This window comes from Diadema antillarum, unplaced genomic scaffold (assembly GCF_040938485.1).
Source record: "Diadema antillarum isolate AM-2024a unplaced genomic scaffold, OU_Dant_1.0 scf00000000, whole genome shotgun sequence".
Classification (NCBI taxonomy): domain Eukaryota; kingdom Metazoa; phylum Echinodermata; class Echinoidea; order Diadematoida; family Diadematidae; genus Diadema; species Diadema antillarum.
This window is the reverse complement of record NW_027270889.1, coordinates 1,953,115-1,975,535: the sequence shown is the minus strand read 5'-3', so window position 1 is coordinate 1,975,535 and position 22,421 is coordinate 1,953,115.

Sequence of the window (22,421 nt, the reverse complement as noted above, 5' to 3'; positions counted from 1 at the left end):
AACTCACGTTACATGGTAACTCACGTTACAATTTTAAGACCTCTGTTATGAGAATTTGAAGCAAAGACTATAAGTCCCATTATATTTCTTGGATGTGTGCTGCATAGTTATTTGATAATCCAAAATACCATGTCTCAGTTGGGCATAGTAAAATTGCTAGGTTAAAAAGTTCATATTTCGGTAACTCACGTTACAGCAGCTTCTCGAGCTATGTAAGAGCACGCCGGTGTCCGAAGTACATATCTTATATCGAGGTCTCCACTTTATTTACTGCTAGATTAATATATTTTTGATTTGTAAAACCAAACAAAGTTTGATTTGAGCCTCAAATATAAAAAATAATCACAGAGAGCAACAAAAATGCATTTTTAGGGATTTTTAGGTCGAAAAATGCTTTCTGGTTTCAAAAGGTATAAAAATGCACAAAAGGGAACTTTTCTTAAAGGTAAAGTTGGTTTCACACACTTCAAACTATGGCGAACAAAGTAAGATTATCAGTTGTCCTGAAATATGCGGGTAAAATTTTGGTGGTCATGTCGCACAACTCACGGAAATGCCCAAATACATTACTTTTTGTTAATAAAGAGACTTAGCATCCTCAAGAAACCCGTACCTACAAAATTCATGATTGCTTGGTTATAGAAATACATTAAAAATGAGGACATGGGGTAAAATAGCACTCTTATATCACTGATTATCAATCTGCCTGTGATGTGGAAGAAAGTTGGCACCAATATTTTTTCAACAACAATAGGAACAGGAATACTTGTACTACTTTTTTATTCATTTTTTATCACAAGGTAATTGTGATGATGGTATAATAATAACATTATACCATGACTAGTACTATTGCTGCTATTATTGGTAATGATGATAACAGGAATGAAGTAAATATTGATGTAATAATAATGACAATAATAATGAGAGCAACAATTATTATCACAATGATACCAGTAATCATATAAAGCAACAAAATCAACAGTACCTGGAATTTCCTCTTCTCTTCCAATCTCACTACTGATTATTCCAGTTAGGATTTCATGGGATACACATAAATATACATCCAATAGCCAAACGTGTGGTTGTAGGCATTTCAATAGGCAAATGCTTTCCGAGTACCAACGTCTCGCATTCAATATCATAAAGATTATAATGTACCAATGCTAAGAACACAGTGTGAAACAGAACAGTATATATATCTTTGAATTCTCTGTGAAAAACCACACCACAGCGTTAAATCACGTTCACATTTTACTGTCAAATTCCGGCATTTTCACATAATTGACTATGTGGACACAATGGGGGAACACACTGTGACAGACTGTGTTCTTTCCAGCAGGGGTAGTTTCAGAGGTTGTCGGGTTTGCTTGTTGTTTTTTTTTCAATCTGCTGTGGCAAAGGTCAGCTAATGCATGGAACAAAAATATATTTGAAACTGACTCTATTTCTTCAGTCTTATTAAGAGAAACAGAAGAAAAAACGAAATTTCTTACCTTCCTCAGCATCAAAGTACAACATGAAATTGAAGGATAATGGATACCCTTTGATATGATGGTGTGAATACCTGTATTCATGATTATGCAAGTGTCGTTTACTGCATCTTTTGGCACTGTTACTAGCCAACTGAGAGAGTGCGGTATGTACATATGAATCGATTTGAACACTGAAACACTTCACAAAAGAAACAATTGTCTTCACTCTGCTATTGTACGCACGATGTTACTTTCAGTATCTTCTAAGAGTGCTCAACTATCATGACTTGCTCATAATATCAAAACAAAAGACAAAAAAAATCTTGTCTACATGAAAAGCGCTGTCAGTCTATACACCCCATGTCATACTTACACGTGGTGTGGACATGTCCCTGAGTCGTCTGCGACTAAAAGCTGTATCAAATTTGAAGTCCACCCATTGTACGGAGTACCACTTTCTGCTCTCGTCTCCAATGTTCATAGTTGTCTGCACGGTCGGTGGTGATACCTCTGAAACTGGACAACAGGAATAGCGATTTTACTGTAAACGCGAGGTGCTCGCATTTGTAGACTCTGTCCGAAATTTATTATGCAAACATGGCAGAAGTGGTTGATTATAATGTCGATCGTAACAATACGACTAATCGAATGGGCCGAGAATGTGAGAAACGTCCTAGGTTATTTGATTTCACTGATTTTATGACAAAAAAAAAACAATCAAATGAATAAACACGAAAATATAAAACGCCGTGGCGTATCTAGGGAAAACGGCGCCCGGGGCAAGCGCGAAAACTGCGCCCCTAATTTTTGAAAAAGTGTTCAAACCCAACCCCATCCCGGTAGGGACTTTAAACAAAGTGCACATGATATGCTTTTCAAGCACTTAAAAGGGGTCTTTTGAGAGTGTTTTAAATGTAATGAATTGTGATAAATTTTGGCGAGCGAGCGCAGCGAGCGAGCCGAAAATTTTTGTATTTCAGCTTCCAAAACATGGAATTCTTGTCATTTTTTGCTTATTAAATCTTACAATTCTAATCAAGATATAGTGACGGCCTTATAGATAACGATTTCTACCAACAAACTGAGGACTTTAAAAAATACTCTGGATTAGTACGCGTGAGTGAGCCGAATTTGTATATTTCCGCGTCATCATCACGTTTTGTTCTTATCTCTTTTTTTTTAGATAAATTTTGGCGAGCGAGCGCAGCGAGCGAGCCGAAAATTTTTGTATTTCAGCTTACAATACATGGAATTCTTGTCATTTTTTGCTTATCACATCTTACAATCAAGATATAGTGACGACCTTATAGATAACGATTTATACCAACAAACTGAGGACTTGAAAAAATAGCTCTATTTTATAGTGCGAGCGAGTGAGCCGAAATATGTTTATTTCCCCGTCATGATTACGTTTTCTTCTTATCTTTTTTGACTTGTTTTTTTTTTTTTTACGCCCCCGTATGTTCGAAACCGTTGGCGTCCGTTGGCGTCCTCTTTTGATCTAATCGGCGATCGCTTCAGAACGAATGAAATTGCAGCCGCGTTCCGAGTAACATTTTTTCTGCTAAATATGAAATGACATGTGTGAACACAATAGACATTGTTTGTTTGTTTGTTTGTTGTTGTTTTTTGATAAATTTTGACGAGCGAGCGCAGCGAGCGAGCCGAAAATTTTTCTATTTCAGCTTACAAAACATGGAACTCTTGTCATTTTTTGCTTATTAAATCTTACAATTCTAATCAAGATATATAGTGACGGCCGTAAAGATAACGATTTATATCAACAAACTGAGGACTTGAAAAAATACTCTAAATTGTAAGAGCGAGTGAGCCGAAATTTGTATATTTCCGCGTCATCATTACGTTTTGTTCTTATCTTGTTTGATTTGGTGGTTTTTTTTGCGCCCCTCCCCCCCCCCCATGTTCAAAACCGTTGGCGCCTTCTTTTGATCCAATTGGCGATCGCTTCAGAACGAAAGAAATTGCAGCCGCTGCTCCGTGAAACATTTTTCCTGCTAAATATAAAATGACACGTGTGAACACAATAGACATTGTCATTTTGTCCGCGTCATCATCACGTTTTGTTCTTACCTTCTTCTTTTATATAAATTTTGGCGATCGAGCCGCAAATTTTTGTATTTCAACTTACAGAACATGGAATTCTAGTGTGAACACAATAAACATTGTCATTTTGTCCGCGTCATCATCATGTTTTGTTTTTATCTTGTTTGATTTGGTTTTCTCTCCCCCCCCCCCCCTCCCCACCATTCTCCCTCCCCCCCCCCCCCCCCTTTCCGGGCGAGTTTTTTTTCTTCTTCTTCTTCTTCTTCTTCTTCGTTTTTTCCTCTTTTTCTTCTCCTTCTTCGTTTTTTTTTTTCGTTTTTTGCGCCCCCTAGGAGTGGCGCCCGGGGCACGTGCCCCCCTTGCCCTCCCCCCCCCCCCCCTAGATACGCCACTGATAAAACGACACCTCCTTGCGGTACGTAGTCCTGATCCAGAAACCTTCGAACAAGGAGAACCAGGATGGTTACGGCAGCTGGTATACCAATGACAAGTCCGATGATGAGACCGACATTATTACGTTTTCCTGAAATTTGATAAAGACACAGCAAAATCGCGATATTCAGTCATTCAATGAATAAGAAGGTGTGAAGCAATATTTCCATAATTTTACAGCATCAACACATTTTGAGTAGTGCCAAGAACGTAGTTGACTACGAGGGTAAAACCGTTCTACATTTAAGTAGGCCACATTGTTACTGGCCCTTGCCTTTATCCAGCAAAAGTCATTAACGCCTTTTAAAAAGTGTGTTTGTAATAGCAAAATACATATTTATACGACTATTTGGCCGTAACCGGTCAAGTAAGACATTACTCAATACTGCCCACTCAGATTAGACTTCCCCGTGACATTTCAGATCCAAAACATTTACTTTACGGTAGTGAGGCCAGAATGATAATTATGACTCGTTATTCAGAACCACAAAACTCACAGCTTTTCACAAACCTGATATTATACTCGTAGGCAGAAGAGTGATTTCTTTGGTCGACGTTCCATTCACCGCGTCACCGGTAGCTATGCACGCGAAGGTTTTCTCTGTCCCGTGATTGGCTGAAACATTGATTTTCTCGAACCTCTCGTATGTGTCGTCAGATAGTGTCGTCTGTAGTGACGCCGTGGATTGTAGTCTCTCTCCAGACTCATCGGTCCACATCATAGAAATGTCAGGCCTGAATCCACTCACGACACACGTAAGTATAATGGTAGTAGCGTTGGAGGAAGTTTGGTACGCACATCGGTCTTGACTGGACTGACTCTTATTGACGCATTCCTCGATTATATGGCTTAATGCCATTGCTAGGGAAACAAGAAATTCATAAGATGGCACACACTTTATACTCAAACAATATATATATATATATATATATATATATATATACACTTTGTATACAATATATATATATATATATATGTATATGTATATAATATTATATATATAATATATGTGTATGTATATATTAAATGGTTTAGTCAAAAACAGGTTAGTGATTGGCAGAATATTTTTGTAATTTTCTTCCATAGGAAAACATTTTCACGTAACAAATGACAAACGATACCAAACGATTATATTTTTCACGCAATAGATATGATAAATTTGCCTATTCCATACAATGTGAAAAAGCAGATTTGACTAACCCATATAATATAACAGATGATGACTTTTGTTGTCGGGAACATGTACCCAACGTTCCACCCGAAGGGTTTCAAATGCTATTTCGGGAGGCTATAACCTCCCTCAATAGCATTTCAAACCCTTCGATTCTGTATGTTCCCTCCCCCGCCAGTCATCTATATAGTGTTACTCATATCATATGTTATTTATATCTTAGTAAATATATATATATATATATATATATATATATATATATATATATATAGTTAAGGCAGTTTCTGGTTACAAATCAAAGATTCCTTATTTCAGAGGTAAGTTAGTCATACTTATGTTCTTCTTTTGTGTGTGTGTGTGTGTGTGTATCTTTTTATCCCCCATTTTCAGATTAATCAATTTTAAAGAATTTAAACATCAAGAGGTATACAGTATTTCTGAATAATAACACCAACCATCGGAACAACGAGCACTACCGTTTTGATTTGTATAGATAAAGATTAATACTCCTTGAGAGCAAATTGTGTTTTATATTCTGATAAGATATTGCTCAATGTTACAGTTGCTATTGGGATGCCAGTCTTTTTTTATTATTTTCTTTCGCTATCTACTTCGAAGGCTTTATACTTGGTATAGTAGGTCAAAAAGTGAACTTCCAATCAAAAGGATCAAGATTGGGAATTGACCAAACCATGCCACTCCAGGAACATTGGAGAAAAGCATTATAGTGAACGAGAGGGGGGAATAAGGTAATCACATAATGAATATAGATATCACAGCCACCCTTCATACCATGGTAACATAAAATTGTCTTCTGTTCCTTTACCCCACTTCCACCCAGAAGGCAAATACGTTCTGCAGCCCTTGTCTTTATAGTATCGTATACAAATCATGAAGACTTCTGCCCAAACAACGCCACAGTGACGAATAATTACACGCTGATGTGCAGCTTGCAAGAGATACGATAATGTTACGGTATTCAACCTAGTTCAAGATGTGAATATAATATTATTGCTTCTTAATCTGCAAAAACAAAAAGACAGAAAGAAAAAGAAGAGGAGGATGGATTATGAAAATTCCTTAATTGGTCATACATTTTGCTGTTTTACTGAACATTTGGAAGTTATCGTTCAGAATGGGAAAAGTGAGAAGGATTTGAACAAATAGGTATTTTTTTTATTAATGTTCATCGGGTTGATTTGTTGAAATTGTCATGAACAGCTTGCCACTTTTACCAGGGAGCAGTATAATTTCTGGCATACAAATCCATTTTATCGTGGTTTATCATAAGAGTAACACGGTTTCACCGACACGATTGCAATTACGGAAAACTAGAGAAAGGGTGTATTTATCACTGTTCATTTGTTAAAAATAAAATAATAAATAATAGATAAAGGAGTAGGTGAAATATAATGAGAAAAATGAAAGGCAAATAGATAGATTTCATGAGAAAGGGAAGCAATTTTTCGTATTAAAGTGGCTGACATATTGTGTTCAATGATTTACGGACAATTCACTCTGCCATCATAACTATCAATTCCTTCAGTTGTCTCTTCCACCGACTGTTACTTTGATCTCATTAAATTCATTCACAAGTTAATGCAACTTGACCAATGAAAAAAAAAACCGAGCTCCACACCATAACGATACAAAATATCGCTTACAGTTAACCGTCAAATGGACAGAATTTTCGATATTCTCGAAATTCTTCAGAAGCACGCGACAAACGTAATGACCCCCATCTGCAAACTTCAAGTCGGTGATGGAAAGGCTGAAGTTCTTGTCGAATTCGAATCCCTCCTCCAAGCTCTCAAAATTCCCATCGCTAAATTCAGCCTTTGGAGCCGGCTGATACAAGACGCTCTCCTTGACCCAGGCCAGAGCTGCAGGTTCCCCTTGAAAGTGACATGGCAGTCGGATGTCTTCCCCTTTCCATCCCTGAACGGTGGAGACAGTGTTGACCACTGAGAATGAAACGATGGAGATTTTAATATTAGCAAGTGTCTTGATCTCCTCACGGAACTTTGATTGTTTCCTTAAAAGAGAAGCTGGAGTATGAAGAACCTGAAATTATTGCCATAAAACGTATCCCACATTTCAGTGAAGTGGTCAGTTACAAGTTTAGCGATATTTTAGTTCAGTTCAGTTCAAATTTATTTCGTATTTCACAATAGCATAATACATAAACATAAATCTCACTTTCTTCAGTAACAAAAATAATGCATTTGAATTCGTACAAAGAAAACAATATTTAAAAACTTATAGTACATAATTATGCATAACAATGGTTGCTGAAGAAACGAACATTGAAATAATTGTCAGTATGCATTGTGTGAAAAAAAAACTGGAGAGACCAACTAAAAAGACAAAGCTTGTAGAGTGTGGACCCCTCTTGGATTCTTACAGTCTAGGTGCCAAAACTAGATTCTGGGTCTAACTTTCAATTCTTTCATACCGTTCACCAAGTCATAATTGTTGAGGCCTTACCCTATTTCGAAAGTGTCGAATCTCAATCTGGATGGTGCAAATCTTATAAATCCTTGAGGGTTTTGAGACATTCAAGATGTCCTCAAATATGGTCACCAAAATTTGATATTCCTATTTCCTCATGAATGATGGAAAAACGAAAACATAAAATACATATGTGACCTATTTCGTGGTTGCTGGATAATCTTCTGGATGATGAAACTTGTGCATGATTGAGGACGTGGAGATAATACATGATGTCCACCAAAAATTGTGTATTCCCCTATGATTAAAGATTAGAAAGACCTGATGTCTGTTGTCATGTGTTTTGCCATTCCCTGAACAAATTTTGCGTGTATTAGGCTTGTGTGGTGTTACACGTGAAATGTGGAAAGAAATGTGAAGTAAATTAGAAACCGAGCCTTTATCACTTTAGAGACTGAATAAATGAAAATGATTCTTATTTCAGCTTCATTTATAACATGCACCCACTAAACCTAGGAATATAACTCGCAATGATTTACATTTAGTACTGTTTTGAACAAGACATTTGTTTAAAGGAGATTACTGGTTTAAAGTGACCAATAACTTAGTAGATGACGGTGGATATATGGCATTTATTATGGCATTTGTAAACACTAATTCATATCAGGATCAATTGTTCCAGCTCATTACACAGAACATATATCTGTTCAATATGCCATAGAAAATAAATTTGTGTTACATGCTTTTCCCTTTTTTTTTCTTTTGCTATCCTAAAAGTCTAAAAGGGCCCTGAGCATCTCTTTGATAGATTGCTGTGCTGCAGAAATGTACACCATTATCATTATCATCATTATTAATCAATATTATTGATATATACAATGTACTGTTGATATGTGTGTAAATTTCAAGTTGAAAGCAGTACTGGAATGTGTTTTTCATATAGCAAACATGTTCTCTTTTGATCAATTTAGATTAGGTTCTATTAGTAACATGCTGTCCAAGCTTTTATATTAAGTAACATACAATACATGTTCTGCCAAAGCTGTTTTATTTGTGAGGGTTAAATTTTTCACGAATTTCGCAAATCACTGTCAGGGGTATGAAGACTGTGAATGCAACAACACACAAAGATTTCACGAACAGACAGGCTTTAGTGCACTTGCAATTTAGTCTCAGTATCAAATCATGAAAAACAACATTTTGCACTAATGTATGTGTCTTCATTCGAAAATAACAGCTTTTACAGTAGACTTCAGAGGGCATGCTTATTGTAGGATGAGTCATCAGTAGGCAGCTGTAATGGAGTTGCAACTGATGTGGTATTTTTTCATCTTATAGATACCCTTGGTATAGAGCTATACATTCTCCCCTGAAAAAAAAAAGCCAATGATAAGAATTATATAGTTTTGTTGTCACCATGATGTCACCATTGAGTTGTGCTATAAACATGCACAACTCAAGAACTGCCACACATTTTCCATGTGTTGTACAATTGAACAATTTGCTCCTGCTGTGTCGGGACATGCAACTTGCTGGTGTTGTACAATTATGTCACGACGCACCAAAGCCAAATAAACTTTGCAATGGGCTTATCAAGACCAATCCAAAGAAGTATAAATGTTAAAAAATCTAGTTGGAATCGTTCTAGAGGATTATTCTTTTCCCATGATAATGGTAATTTTTTTTTTCATTTTTTGTTTTGGTGCTCCTGTCTTTTATGTATGTATGTATGTATGTATGTAACTACATTTTTTTAAAGTGATTATTTATGTAATTTTTTGCCTGCAAAAGGAATCAAATCCCTTACAACTAGAAGACAGGCAAAAGGCAAGTCTAACGTTTGTATGTTCATAATTAAGAAATAAAATATTTTATTAGAATTACCAAATTTCAGCCCTATGAACATGGAGGTACGTTACACTCCTTGCTATGAACATCTTCTTACCTAATAGTCAGGTCGCTTAATGTCAAAATTTGGGCTTACCGTTACAGAGCGGATAAAAGCACCGAATTTGGAGAGGTGATCCCCAATGACCTACTCATTGATATTAGAGTAGGAGCCCTCTGGAATTTTTCGATTTTAGGGTGAAAATGCTGAGTTTCAATATTTCTCTATAATATACTGTATTGCGTAAGTAAAGGAAAGTTTGTTTGATAGATACTTTATTTTCTGCAAATCAATATACATAAGTTACATAATCATGAAAATGCAGGAAATATACAAAGTAAATTCAACGCAAAGTCGTTTGACTTGCATAAACAACGATATGAAAGAAATTTAATATACAGTATGCATGTCTATGCAGCAGTGATAAGAATAACATTTATAGTTAAGAAACGATTATGCAGAGGGCCGCCATTATAAGCATTGCTTGAAAAGATGGCCGGCCCGAGGAAAAGATAAGGACGTACTAAATTCGTAACAATATAAATTCTGCTGCGAAGGTAGCAGGGGAAAATAAACTCTGGTGTGTGATGGTGGTGGTGGTGAATGTGTGTGCAGGTGCTTGAGGGTGCACAATAGCAGATAGGCTGGAATTTAGAATAGTGAAATTGGTTTACTGAAAGAGGGGACGATATGCGCTGTTGCTATCAGGAGACCAACATTAGTTATATAATGTATTTGTTTTTAGTTCATATTTGAAATATACTGTAATAAAATGTACTTCTTTAAGTTTGCTTTAAATGAAAACAAGGAGGCACACTGTTTCAACTCCTCAGGAAGAGTGTTCCATGTATCCGGACCTTGATGTCTAATCGACTTTTGAGCAAGTAAAAGCTTCGGATTACTTAAGTGAAAATCATGGGAACGACGGGTAGGGTATGAGTGAATATGGTCATTGGTTACTAGGGTATTATGAAAAAATGGTAATGCATTTCGAGTGTGTTTATACATAAATATGGCAGTTAGGTATAAATGTATATCATGGGCCTTCAAAGTTTTTAGGCGATAAAATATGGGGTCAGTGTGAGCCAAAAAAATGTGAATGTGTGCATATACGAAGAGCCTTTTTCTGGAGAAGAAAAATTGTGTTCAATTTTGTTTTGCTACTGTTGCCCCATACAATATTACAGTACATTACATATGGTAAAAATAAAGTGTTGTATAACATAATTAAAGTTTGATCATTAATTAAATATTTTATTCTTCTTAAAACACCAGTTGCTTTAGATATTACTGTTGTAATATTCTGAACATGAGTATTCCAAGTTAGATTGCTATCTAGGGTTACTCCTAGGAACTTGGTTGAATGTTTCTCAGCAATGTTTATATCATCAATAAAAATACTTTGAGGAAGGGTGGGTTGGGATTGTAACGTATGAAAGTGTATAAAACATGTCTTATCAATATTCAATGAAAGCTTATTACTTCTAAACCACTTCGAGATGTTGCTTAATTCCGTATTTAATGTGTCAACCAGTGTTACAATGTCCTTGCGGGAATAAAAAACATTGGTGTCGTCTGCAAATAAGATGAAATTTAAACGAGGAGAGGAGTTGATAATATCATTGATATAAATCAAAAAGAGTAGGGGCCCCAAGGATAGATCCCTGAGGGACACCGCATGACACGTTAGAATATGTTGAGTGAGTGGATTTAAATACAACATATTGTTTTCGATGACTTAGATAACTTCTGAACCACGACAGAGTAATCCCTCTCACACCGTAGTTATGTAATTTTTCAAGTAAAATATCATGATCAATAGTGTCAAACGCTTTACTAAGGTCCATAAAAACTCCAATTATGTGCTCCTTTTTAGAAAGCGCATCAGTAATATTATCAACAGATTTAATTATAGCATAATCGGTAGAAAATCCTTTCCGAAAACCAAACTGATTCGCATTTAATATTTCATTTTCAATCATGAACGAGTGGAGACGCTTGTAAACTACTTTTTCTAAAATTTTCGATATTGCAGGTAACAATGAAATGGGTCTATAATTTTTCACCATTAAGGGATCTTCTCTTTTATGAATGGGGATAACTTTGGCCGTTTTGAAGGAGTCTGGATAATTTCCGTTGAGTAGGGATAGATTGAATATATGGGTGAGAGGGGCTGCTAGGGGGTAAATTATTTTTTTCAACAAATTCACACTTAAATTATCAGACCCACAGGATTTACTACATTTCAAAAATCGAACAGTATCAATAATTTCCGATTCATTAATTGGAGTAAAAAACAAAGAATTTTGATTACTTTCAAATAAATAATCTTTATAATTCTTTGTATCATTTGTAGGAATAGATGCTGCTAAAGAAGGACCAACATTAACAAAAAAATTGTTAAAAATATTTGCAATTTGGTCAGGATTGGTAATAACATTATCGTTATGAGTAATGCTGTCAGGACATTCCGTAGGTTTCTTTTTGAGTATTTCGTTAACAGTCCGCCAAAGAGCACTTTTATCATCCTTATTAGATTCGAGTTTATTCGATAAGTGATAAGTGATAAGTGATAACGAATAAGTTCAGATCTGTTGTGAATTGATTTATTTGTCATGGAACTGAAAACATAAACCCAAACTTGAGACCACGATCAACATCAAAGCATCTGAAACATGGCGTTGGTGGAATTAATTACCGATCAAATATTGTATACATATATTATATACTAATGAAATATATGTATACAGTTTAAATAGACAGGAGATAGTTTCTGAAATAAACAGTTTTCCTACTCAGTGGCGGATCTGGGCGGAGGCGCACCGGGCGCGCCCCTTCTATTCTTTGTTAAAACAAACAAATAAAAAGAAAAAATGGAGGGGGAGGGCATGCGCCCCCTTTAATTTTGTAAAGGCGCCCCTCCCCCTCACGGAATTCCTGGATCCACCCCTGCTGCTGCTGCTCCCATGCTCTGAGACTCTAAGGGGGTGTTGCAAGAAAGTCGAGTTGCAATTGATTGAATCATTTTACACTGAAATTATTTTTCGGGGCAGTAAAATTTATTTGTGGATACAGTGCACTCCCGTTATGACGAACGCGGTAAGAATTTTCGTAACAACTATGTAATAATCAGGTCCCAAAACTCTCATCTATCTTTCTATACATTACTGTTCTGTTTATCTGTTACTGTTCTGTTTATCGAAATGTCGATATAACAGGGAAAAAAGCTGCCGGTCCCGACGACGTTTGCTATAACGGGGGTGCATTCTACTGCTACTACTTTCTTCTTGTGCCACTGATATGTGTCTCAGTATACCAGAAAATTTCCCCTCTGAGATTATGGGTGAGCTTTATCTTTTACCAGGAATTTCACTGATAATTGTACCAAATGAGGACAGAAAGATAGACACGATGTCTTGTCATATAGTTGTGCTGGCCATGATATATATTTGTGTTAAAGATGTTTAAAGTTGCGTTTGCATGCTGAGGGAGGTTTATTTTGCAGAATGTTTCATTAGACGGAAGGAACTAGCTGACTATCATAGTCGCTTTACAAGAAACTGTATAATGTCCTTTTTTTTCCCCAGAGGATTACCTTTTTCATGTACATGTGCTTTCTGCTGTAACATTCCAAGGCAATGTTATACGAGTACATACTTAGAGATCAATTTTTACCAGAAATGTCTTCTCTGCCAAAGGCATGACAACATTACTCCAATCCACCTTAAATGAAATGATGCGATGGATATCAAAGTTTTTACAATATTGGATTACATTCCAATACTTTTACTTTTAAGAATGTGATCCATCATGGTATTTAAGTGCATTTAGTTTTTGCCAGCAGGACACCGCTCAACCCTTAAAGTGTCTCTTGAAGAGTTCAAGGGCAAGTGGTGACAAGACAGATGCCTACAAGTCATTCATGTTCAATGCTGAACAGTTCCGAGCCATTAATGCTGTTCCAATTGAACTCTGCTTTGAGAGTGAAGAAACTGTTGAAAGCTTTGTTACACACTCAGCTCAATGGCACAAATCTTACCATTTGAAGTTCAATAATTCTAAATTGGAGAAGACAAAGAAAAAGAGAGTTCACACCCAAGAATGAAGATCAGAAAAGGCCGACTAAGCGCAGAGCATTTGATATTCAAAAATGTTTCTTCTGTGAGAAAGGAGGAGAGACTGGAGTATGTCCTCCATGACGTGTCAACATCCAACGCAGATAAAAATATTCGGGACATGATCACAGAGCTCAATGTCACCTTACTAATGGCCAGTTACTGCAATTGACATTCGCAAGGCAGGCCAGACGCCAGAAAACATAGATGAGAGGGCTCCTACTCTAATATTGTTTCATGATCTCAAGGAATCCGTGTGCCGAATTTAAAACTTTTATCCGCCGTGTAAGAGAAAAACGAAAAAAAAAAAAAACACTCAAAAGAACAAGCAGGCAGCACTTTTTTTACAAGGTCCCATCCCTTTTGCCCACCCCCCCCCCCGCAGTTCAGACACTTATATTACGCAAAAATGTAAACAATGCTCCTACCACAATGTCCAAATTAACCCGTTGAGGACGGACTGATTTTGCTACAACACGCATTTTCCATAGACACCTGCCCGAGTATACTCGGGACTCGTCCTAAACGGGTTAATGTTCTAAGCCAAACTAAAGATATTACCGATTCGATGACAATGTTTGTATATCTTTATTAAAGATATACAAACATTGTCATCGAATCACCCATATGGCATGAAAAGCGGGGAGTTTGCCATAAGTGCTGGCCATTTTGGAATTGATTTCGTGTGTGTGTGTTGTTGTTGTTTTTTTCCTTAAAAATCGCAGAAGGACTCTTACTCTTATGAGGAATCCGTGCACCAAATTTGATGCTTTTATCCATCATGTATAAAGCAAGACGGAAAAAAGTACGCAACAGAACAAGCGAAGCACCACTTTTTAATTTGAGGGCGCCTCCTTTGCCCTACCTCCTCCCCCAGCCGTTCAGAGACCTTACATTACGCAAGAATATAAACAATGCTCCTACCGCAATGTCCAAATTCAGGTTTTAAACCAAACCAAAAATAAAAATATCCCCTAGTATTGTCATCGTATCATCTATCTATAAGTAATATCACATGAAAAGTGAGAGGTTTACCATAAGTGTCGGCCATTTTGAAATTTGATCTTGTATGTGTGTGTGTGTGTGTGTGTGTGTGTGTGGTTACTCCAATATTGTTTCCTAGTCCTCAAGGAATCCGTGCGCCAAATTTTATGCTTTTATCCGCCGCGTATAGAGCAAAACGAGAAAAAAAAAGCACGCAAAAGAACAAGCGAACAACCATTTTTTTTAAAGGGGGTCCGCCCCTTTTGCCCTACCCCTCCCCCAGCAGTTCAGAGACTTTACATTACAGAAAAATATAATGCTCCTTGCGCAATGTTCAAGCCAAGGTTCCAAAGCAAACCAAAAAATACACAAAAATGTAATATATTGTCATCGTATCACCCATATGACATGAAAAGTGAGGGTTTTGCCAGTTAAGTGTCGGCCATTTTGAAATTTGATTTTTTTAGTGTTTTTCTAAAAAATCCCGGAAGGCTCCTACTCTAATATTGTTAAATAGTCCTCAAGGAATCCGTGTGCCAAATTTGATGCTTTTATCTGCCGTGTAACGGTAATTTCACTAAGCGACCTGACTATAAGAAGGTGTACGTGTAGGGCAATTTCATTGTCAGTTTCATAATAGTGTTTGGTAACCTCCATGCTAATGCCATAGAGTCAATTTTTACATTGTTAGAGATGTTCTTTTTACCCCTTTTCAAAGAATTAGCAAAGATGGCGGCCTTTTTTAACATATGTTAATTTCAAAGTTCTGTTATGACCCCAGGGTCCGCTATGCCCCACTTTCCCCTTCACATGCACACGGCCTTATGCATGGTTATCATGACGTAGCAGGCGTGAGGCAATTCTGATGATGTGATTGGCTCTCTATTGGGGAATTCCCAGCGACCTCTACAGGGCTCACACCCGTAAATACAATGGAATGTCCGAAACCCCTTCACAAATTCGTACCAAAGATACCAAAATAAATGAAGAAAAAAATTAATTAAAAATCAATGATGCAGTTTGGCAAAAAACTGAATAGCTGTAGATATTGAGTATGAATTCCTCTACAAATTGCATTTTGGTTAGAAGATGAAAGCTTTTCTGGTGGAATTTGAGGGGACTATATTTCATTGGGTACGTGCACGGAAAATGGGTGACTTTTTGAGTGACAAGAACTCGTAGTCTGGCTTTTCGTACCCCTGAACAGAATTTGAACTGAATTATCCACCCTGAGAATTTGATGGATGAAAGGGTACATCTAACTTATCCAGGTTAGTGAAGCTGAAACACCTCATTTCTCCCAGCTATTTTACAGAATTTTTTGAAATTTGATTTTTAACACACGTCCCTATGGGGAAATATTTATGGGTGTGAGCCCTATAGAGGATGCATGCAATGCACCCAAGTCTATGGGAAGTATTCATCCATACAAATTCTGCTGGTTTATGTTGTTGTATTGTGTCAGATCTCTTCCTCCCTCCCCCTTCCCCTTCCTACCCCCCCCCCCCTTCTCCTCTACCCCCCCCCCCCCCCCCCAACTCTGTTTGGCTATAATTTGTTTTATTATGTTGTTGTGTTGTTGTGGTATAGATAGATCTTTGTACATAGCAGTCATCAGTATCACACAACTTTGAATGACTGTGTTATTTTAATGTATTTCTTTGTTTGGCTACCACTGGAAGAGGTCAAAATTCATAAAGTTAGTCTGTTTGACAGAACAAAGTCTTTTCAAGTATTTTGTAGGCAATAATGTGATGATGACACCCCCATAATCAAAGATTACTGCCTGCATCTAGGTATTCATCTTATGAAGAACTGATCAACACTACATTTTTATTTCTTTAAAAAACCTCAAAGGGTGTGAGTTTCAAAAGTGTCCCTTTGAGAAGCTTTATAACCCTAGAATGTGTAATTTCCCATATGATGTAGGTGCAAATATCATCAAAAACACATTTATGATGTTTAAAAGTCAAATGAGAAATATGACCTTCACTATAGAGGATGCATGCAATGCACACAAGTCTATGGGAAGTATTCATCCCATACAAATTCTGCTGGTTTATGTTGTTGTATTGTGTCAGATCTCTTCCTCCCTCCCCCTTCCCCTTCCTACCCCCCCCCCCCTTCTCCTCTATCCCCCCCCCAACTCTGTTTGGCTATAATTTGTTTTCTTATTATGTTGTTGTGTTGTTGTGGTATAGATAGATCTTTGTACATAGCAGTCATCAGTATCACACAACTTTGAATGACTGTGTTATTTTAATGTATTTCTTTGTTTGGCTACCATTGGAAGAGGTCAAAATTCATAAAGTTAGTCTGTTTGACAGAACAAAGTCTTTTCAAGTATTTTGTAGGCAATAATGTGATGATGACACCCCCATAATCAAAGATTACTGCCTGCATCTAGGTATTCATCTTATGAAGAACTGATCAACACTACATTTTTATTTCTTTAAAAAACCTCAAAGGGTGTGAGTTTCAAAAGTGTCCCTTTGAGAAGCTTTATAACCCTAGAATGTGTAATTTCCCATATGATGTAGGTGCAAATATCATCAAAAACACATTTATGATGTTTAAAAGTCATATGAGAAATATGACCTTCACTATAGGGCTCACACCCGTAAATACAATGGAATGTCCGAAACCCCTTCACAAATTCGTACCAAAGATACCAAAATAAATGAAGAAAAAAATTAATTAAAAATCAATGATGCAGTTTGGCAAAAAACTGAATAGCTGTAGATATTGAGTATGAATTCCTCTACAAATTGCATTTTGGTTAGAAGATGAAAGCTTTTCTGGTGGAATTTGAGGGGACTATATTTCATTGGGTACGTGCACGGAAAATGGGTGACTTTTTGAGTGACAAGAACTCGTAGTCTGGCTTTTCGTACCCCTGAACAGAATTTGAACTGAATTATCCACCCTGAGAATTTGATGGATGAAAGGGTACATCTAACTTATCCAGGTTAGTGAAGCTGAAACACCTCATTTCTCCCAGCTATTTTACAGAATTTTTTGAAATTTGATTTTTAACACACGTCCCTATGGGGAAATATTTATGGGTGTGAGCCCTACAGCGGTCGGCGACAGAGGTCGGTGACAGAGGTCGGTGGGAATTCCCAATCTTCACGCACGCTCGCATAATGTACTTATGGCATAGAAGATGTGTTACACCGTGGAGGTAGAAAAACCCAGTTTCTTCCTCCATGGTTACATACACAGCTCTGTATGCATTATGCAGAACATGTCCAAACCTTCCACATACAAGACACGCTTACCAGAGCCACATTTCAATGAACCAGTTTCACAGACGATCGTGACACAGATATCATGCAGAATAACATGTAGAATTTGAACATTCATTGAGAAACATATTCTTTTAAGGGCGAAATCATCTATTTACACATAAAAGGGAGTAATTCGTCAGACCCGTAATTAGGAATTTTAATTAGGAATTTTTACGCAAGAATATAAACAATGCTCCTACCGCAATGTCCAAATTCAGGTTTTAAACCAAACCAAAAATAAAGATATCCCCTAGTATTGTCATCGTATCATCTATCTATAAGTAATATCACATGAAAAGTGAGAGGTTTACCATAAGTGTCGGCCATTTTGAAATTTGATCTTGTATGTGTGTGTGTGTGTGTGTGTGTGTGTGTGGTTACTCCAATATTGTTTCCTAGTCCTCAAGGAATCCGTGCGCCAAATTTTATGCTTTTATCCGCCGCGTATAGAGCAAAACGAGAAAAAAAAAGCACGCAAAAGAACAAGCGAACAACCATTTTTTTTAAAGGGGGTCCGCCCCTTTTGCCCTACCCCTCCCCCAGCAGTTCAGAGACTTTACATTACAGAAAAATATAATGCTCCTTGCGCAATGTTCAAGCCAAGGTTCCAAAGCAAACCAAAAAATACACAAAAATGTAATATATTGTCATCGTATCACCCATATGACATGAAAAGTGAGGGTTTTGCCAGTTAAGTGTCGGCCATTTTGAAATTTGATTTTTTTTAGTGTTTTTCTAAAAAATCCCGGAAGGCTCCTAGTCTAATATTTTTAAATAGTCCTCAAGGAATCCGGGTGCAAATTTGATGCTTTTATCTGCCGTGTAACGGTAATTTCACTAAGCGACCTGACTATAAGAAGGTGTACGTGTAGGGCAATTTCATTGTCAGTTTCATAATAGTGTTTGGTAACCTCCATGCTAATGCCATAGAGTCAATTTTTACATTGTTAGAGATGTTCTTTTTACCCTTTTTCAAAGAATTAGCAAAGATGGCGGCCTTTTTTAACATATGTTAATTTCAAAGTTCTGTTATGACCCCAGGGTCCGTTATGCCCCACTTTCCCCTTCACATGCACACGGCCTTATGCATGGTTATCATGACGTAGCAGGCGTGAGGCAATTCTGATGATGTGATTGGCTCTCTATTGGGGAATTCCCAGCGACCTCTACAGCGGTCGGCGACAGAGGTCGGTGACAGAGGTCGGTGGGAATTCCCAATCTTCACGCACGCTCGCATAATGTACTTATGGCATAGAAGATGTGTTACACCGTGGAGGTAGAAAAACCCAGTTTCTTCCTCCATGGTTACGTACACAGCTCTGTATGCATTATGCAGAACATGTCCAAACCTTCCACATACAAGACACGCTTACCAGAGCCACATTTCAATGAACCAGTTTCACAGACGATCGTGACACAGATCTCATGCAGAATAACATGTAGAATTTGAACATTCATTGAGAAACATATTCTTTTAAGGGCGAAATCATCTATTTACACATAAAAGGAAGTAATTCGTCAGACCCGTAATTAGGAATTTCATTGGGGGGGGGGGGGGGGGGCTCATAATTAGGAAAAGCAAATTTTAGCTCAAATTATGTTCGTTTCCGTTATTTTACACGTGCGAGCAATACCAGGGAGCAAGGGGGGGGGGGGGACTGCGACGTTATCAGTGCTAAATGAATTACGTTTCTTCTGTTCAATCCACATTGTATGTCTGATTATTCCTGTCGTGTAGAATGTGAGATGTATGTTATGCTATTTCTGAAAAAAAGTGGAGTAAACTTGATCTTGAACTTTACAAATACAAAACTCAATTTGATTTGATTTGATTTCATTTCATTTGATTTGATTTGATTTATTGGTTTCTGTTTTATCATTGTACATGCACATTACATGTGTATATGCATACATAAACATAGTTGTTCACAATATTTTTCTTCATTGCCTTTACACAATGTACAGAAAAACGTATGAGCAATACAACAGTTGATAATACAGTGGGGCTGTAGCATAAGCGTTGCTTGATTTGAGTGCAGCCCCCGTACATAATACACATCTTAAAGAGAATAGGAAGAAATTGATCGCGGAAATGAAAATATTCCAATATTGTTTTCCTCATAAAACACAAAGTAGTAGTTTTATAGTATAAACAAGAGTAGCAGTAGTAGTAGAATAGTGAGCATAGTCGAAGTAGAAGTAGTAGTAGTAGTAGTAGTAGTAGTAGTAGTATTTTTTCTTGTATCTTCTTTGATTCTGTATAAAAATTTTCCCTGAATCAAATATAAAACTGAATTTCAATTGTGAAGAAACGAGAAATATTTGCTAAGTGATCTGATGAAATATTTTATTACTATTTCTCTCATAAAACACAAAGTATTAATAGTAGTTTTTTAGTGTATCTTCTATAATTCTTTATCTAGAATCACAGTCTTTTATTTCATTTCTGCGTTTCTAGTTATTTGCCTAAGTTTCATTATAGTACATTATATTTCTTTTACTTTAACAATCATGTCATGGTAAGAATACAACTCAACCCCACTCCCCCTACATGTTGACATGCATTCAGTCTGCATACGTCATATCCGTATCCGTGCAATTACCCCCAGAGGGCAATTACCCCCGGGCTAAATACTGGTTAGTGCAATGGTAAGGTTAGAGTTAAGATTAGGGTTAGGGTTGGGTTTAGTGTTCGGAGTTTGGGTTATGGTTAGGATTAGTTTCAGGATTAGGATTAGGGACAGGGGAAGGGACTGGGGTAATTGCCCAGGGGGTAATTGCCCTAGACCCCAAGTTCAAGTTGATTTTATTTCATTTCGAACAAACAAAATAATTATGAATATACAATGAAACACTCGTATACACAGATGTCAGGAAATCAGTTCCACATGCGATGAACAGAATAACATTGTAAAAGAGATACAGGTAAATTATCAACAGACATATAAATAACTGTTACGTCACGTGGTAAATGCATAAACAATATTGCTGGAAATGGAGGGGACTGCTGAAAAGCAGGGCTTGTAGAATGCAGTCCCCTCGTACAGAAAAAAAAAATATATATAATTGCAAAAAAAAAAAACCGACAATTTCCTTATTTTAGGGGGGATGTCTTACGACTGTTAGGGCTCAAGTATTTCAGATAATTTTGCACCAGGTGATCCTTAGACCATGAAGGGTTTAGCCCGGATAGCTAATCGGCATTCTGCGTCTACCAAAAGATGGTGATTACATCGATAACTATATTCCTACATGGTTTTCCAGCTCTGCAGCTCTGCAGGTGAAATCACTCGGTTGAGACCTGAGAGCGCTGACTTGATATGAATTCAGATCTTGAAACAGTCACACTTACCTCCGGCAGTGCGGCCACAGGGCAAAGAAGCAATCAGTGTTATTAACAGAGCAAGGAATGATATTTCATCCATTATATGTAGATATAGACAGAGACAATTTCGTCGAAACAAAGTGAAGAAACGTTTCGATCCTAACGTCCGACCAGCCTATCTATATAGTTCTCACAAAAATTGAGCACGGCGATATGTCGCACACATTCATACAAAGACCTAGCATCATGTCTGTTGCACTTTCACTTGTCTCGCGAAGTGTGTATCCCGCGGAGTGCGTAGCATAAAACAGGTTCATGTTCATCGGGTCATACATGTATACAGTACGTGCCTGTGCGTACGGGTGTGGTAAGCGCATAACGATTCTGGATTTGGCTTACATGCATGCAGCACATTTTCCGTTTCACACTGATCAGATGATGGAGAAGACCTATACTTTCTTTCACACTGGTCCTTCCTGGATGCCCTATAGATGCGATTTGCATACGTTCCAACCTGGAATAGTGCATGAGAGAGCATCCACTATTATTGTTATAATGAAAATAATGGTGCCAGCACAAGGGACCGCGATGATAATGTTGTTTGACACTGTACGGAACATCAGACCCATCTAATGCGTTTAAAGCAAAAAATTTCTGGCGAGAAAAGTGCACACACCTATACACTTCTATTTACCAGTTTGCAATGCTGCTGCGTGTTTTTGTTTTCTTTTTCTTTAAAGCACCAAGTCACTGTTTTTCTTTTCCGTTGTTGTTTTTGTTTTCTTTAGCTAATTGTATGTGTTTGGTATATAACAGTAAGATTTAGAGTTTTATACATGTATGTAGGTTTATTGGTGTTGAAAAATATTTAAGATATAAGGGCCTCATCCACGTCAAGCTCTGCTCATGATGACAGTCTTCTGTATTGATTTTTCCGTTGTTCATAGATAAATATCTATTTTGTATAATTTATGTTCATGTTTATTTATGTAAACATGCCTTTAAAAAAAAGAAAAAAAAACAGTTCTGAACTCACAGCATGTGAAGGTGCTAGTCAAAACTGCGCTTTAATGGAAACAAGGTTTTAAAAGTCTTCAAATAACAAACCCCTTTCCGAGAGAGAAAACATTCAAGCTGCAGGCATAGATCTTTCTCATTTTGAACATCTTCTGTCCCAAGTGATTTCAAGAGGGTATACAGAAGCATGTCTTCATACCAGGCTTTCTTT